The sequence below is a fragment of the Gossypium arboreum genome, chromosome 6, assembly GCF_025698485.1.
Source record: "Gossypium arboreum isolate Shixiya-1 chromosome 6, ASM2569848v2, whole genome shotgun sequence".
Classification (NCBI taxonomy): domain Eukaryota; kingdom Viridiplantae; phylum Streptophyta; class Magnoliopsida; order Malvales; family Malvaceae; genus Gossypium; species Gossypium arboreum.
This window is the reverse complement of record NC_069075.1, coordinates 33,971,415-33,975,183: the sequence shown is the minus strand read 5'-3', so window position 1 is coordinate 33,975,183 and position 3,769 is coordinate 33,971,415. Positions and strand designations below refer to the sequence as shown.

The following is a 3,769-nucleotide window of genomic DNA, read 5'->3' as shown; positions in this document are numbered from 1 at the left end:
GATAAATTTTTAGTAGAGTTGTGCTTAGGCATTCGGTCATTGATGAGCATTGTTGTAACCTAGTTGTAGTTGCAACTCCTAATCTTGAGATGGAATTTGTACACATACGTTAAGTAAATGGTTAGGGCCGAATGGGACTATGTGTTTGAAAGAATAAAATCGATACTATAATTGCTAGTATAAGTATTCGGCCATTCAATCAAGGGTATAGGTGATGTTAGACCAATTTTAGCACATTCGCTATATAAGTATACCCAATTATGATATTGCCTTTGATTGTATGAAATCAACTAAAATGGGTGGTTAGTAAGGATGGTTATCTAATATACGAATATGTATACGTGTAAGTACGATTGGATTATTGATAGAATAGTAAATTGCATAAGGCTATTGGCCGAATAGCCAAGAACATAAGGTAGCAAGATAAAAATTTTACCATGTCGTTCCGCATGTTATATTATCATTAGAATGTGGATACCAACATATGTACCCAAGCGATTGAATGAGTTGATTTATTTGTTTAAGCTCAAGATCCTAAAGGAGAGGCTTCCAACAAAGGGAAATCGAAGGTCAACGAGTAGCCGACTTGGAATTATTTGCCCAACACTAGGTAAGTCATTAAGCACATATGTTTGATATTGCTTAAATGATTGGAAAATCTATGAAATTGTGTTTAATGGAATGCTATATATGTATAAATGAAATTGTATGTGTATGGAGTGAGGATAATTGTTGAATGTAAAAGAAATAGTGGAATGTGTAGAAAGTTTGCTTCCAAGACTGTGTGTGCGGGCAACACGTGTGTATGGTGACAGATTGGCACTAAGTGTGCGTGCTGGAAATATAAGGCACTAAGTGTGCATGCTGGAAAAATATGACACTATGTGTGCAAGTGGAAAAATACTGGCCTTGGGTGTGCGAGCTCGGAAGGTATGGCACTTGTGTGTGCGGGCTTAAATTGCGTGGCACTAAGTGTGCGAAATCGAGTATTAAGCACTGTGTGTGCGTACTCTATATATATGGAGGTTGTGTCTCCATCGAGTTGAGTATGGACAGCGGATCGGGTAAGTACCTCGAGCTCATGACGAATAGAGAATACGTTCATGCTTGGGGTTGAATTTGGTAAGCCTTAAATCTATGTGATGATTGAAATTGTATGGTTGTGCTGGAAAATGAGTTAATGTGTAAAATGTTTCGATTATCTTGTTGTGTAGAATATGAAATGTGGATGTATGACTTGGTGCGAGATTGGACCGAAAGGTCCGAGGTATTATGGTATAGATTCGATATGGAGGAGTACCTAGCCTCGTTTGTTGTACATGTTGTAGTAACTTTATCGGTGGATTGATGAATGCTTATGACTTCTGAGTTGTAAACTCACTCGGTGTTTTCTTGTCACCCATTTTAGGTCTCTCGGACTCGTATTGTTTGTGTGATCGGGACCGTCGCTGAAGTCATCACAACGGCTGAAATCTTGTGGTATTGTTTTTGTTGTTGAAGAACATTTGGCATGTATAGGCTATTATATTTTGTCGAATTGTGGGTTGTAAACTTTAAGCCATGTGAAAATGGCCTATGTGGTCGTCGAGTGGGATGCTAGAACCTATAGCCACGAGTCTTAGAAACTCTAATTTTGATAAGGTGGCCATAATTTGTGTCATGTATGATGGATGATTAAGGCTAAGGGAAAATTCATGAAATTGGCATAGTCTACTGCAGTAACTGTTGCGGACAGCAGCAGTGAGATGAGATTGAAAAATCACTAAAAATAGTATAAGTAGAATTAAATAGTGAGTAAATTATTTAACTGAACCTTGATGAATCTATTTTTATATGGACGAAACGAAACGACCATATGAGCAGTATACTGAGAAATATTAAAGTTCTCGTGAGACAGGGCCAGAACGGTTTCTGGGTCCCCTGTCGCGACTTTGAAAATTTACCATAAATTATCCAGAAAGAATTATGAGTCATGCATTATATGTACAGATTCCATTTTGAGTTTAGTTTCATTAGAAACAAACGGAATCAGTATTAAAGCCCTGTACAGAGAGATATCCAAGTTGTAACGTGCGAAGGTCAGAGCAGTCGATCCCTGTAACATGGGTGACTTTAACTAATAAACTGTACCAATTGGCCCAACCAAACATTCTAAAAATAAATCCATGGATGGGTATATGAGTCTAAATTCAGGGAAAATTTACGAAACCAGTTTCCGAGTTTTGAAACTCGAGATATGATTTTTAAGGCGACGGTGACGCAGTTTGCCAGCTAGGCTGGAAATGTGAAAAATAGTCTGTGTGACACATGAGAGTTGGTCTTAGAACCCCTCGTGTCCGACTCCGGCGACGGTATCGGGGATGGGATGTTACATACCATGCATGCTAACTTGCAAATTTTACATGCAGGGGACACATGGCTGAACAACACACCCATGGGGCTGACCGTGCGTCACATATGGCCCAGACACACGCCCGCGTGTCTACCCTTGTGGACAATATAAGGCTTTCTACCAAGCCTTTTGCCACCCTGAAACACAATCCAATATCATCCATCACACCAAAGTCTATCATAACATGATTTCCCAATCAAGCAACCATAACTAAGACCTATATACATTTCACATATGCTTAAGCGACTAATTTATGTACTTTGCTATCCATACACTGAAATCCACATGCTCAACCATACTAACAATTTTCTCATTCATGAAAGACCTACTTGTATTCATATAACAATTTTCAATATTAGCCATTTTCCATGGCCTTATACAAAAAGAGTCAAATGCTAAAACAAGCCAACACATTTGGCTCCAAAACAGTGTGACACTAGAACAAAACAAAAGTTCCTATACATGCCATAATCAAAATAAAAGAACTAACTATACCAAGTGCTTCAGATGATAGTGTGATTGGTTTCTCCGATGTAGGTGATGATCGTCGAGCTACTTTGGCGGCACTATAAGAAAATGAAAAGGAAAAGGGGTAATCATAAAGCTTAATAAGTTGCATGAAAATAAACATCAACTAATTATCATACAACAATATGCTCATAACATTTCATAGCTTGTCTATGAATACAATGGATAGACATAAGTACAACTTACTCATCACCATCTAATACAATTCATATGGCATATATTGAGCCCACATCTCATACATTTCAAGTAGGTACCTGTACCACTCACCACATGATCATAACTTTTCTCATTTCGATACAAATCATAAATATTTCGTTGAATCATTTGGAATATTACCGAATACTCAATAACCCCGAACATGGGATAAAAAGCCGATGCCATATCCCAGACATAGTCTTACACTGGCTACCACATTGAAGTCGATACCATGTCCCAGATAGGTCTTACACTGACTTTCATATATCAAGGCCAATGCCATGTCCCAGACAGGTCTTACACTGGCTCTCATATATCGGTGTCGATGCCATGTCCCAGACATGGTCTTAAACTGGCTAGCAAATTGAAGTCGATGCCGTGTCCCAAACAGGTCTTACACTGACTTTCATATATCAAGGCCGATGCCATATCCCAGGCAGGTCTTACACTGGCTCTCATCTATCGGTGTCGATGCCATGTCTCAGACAGGTCTTACACTAGCTTGCATATCTCGAGGCCGATGCATGTCCCAGACATGTCTTACACTAGCTCTCGTCTCAATGCCAATGCATGTCTCAGACATGTCTTACACTGGCACTCATGATGTGGCTGATGCATGTCCCAGACATGTCTTACACTGGTTCACATACCACC

General features: G+C 39.2%; 1 long non-coding RNA gene across 1 annotated transcript; it reads left to right on the top strand.

The window, feature by feature from the left end:
- Positions 1-547: 547 nt before the first annotated feature.
- Positions 548-1,700, top strand: LOC128294044 (uncharacterized). The gene is made up of 2 exons (XR_008284220.1): positions 548-610; positions 1,409-1,700. It is a non-coding gene; the product is annotated as an uncharacterized LOC128294044 (long non-coding RNA).
- Positions 1,701-3,769: the final 2,069 nt, after the last annotated feature.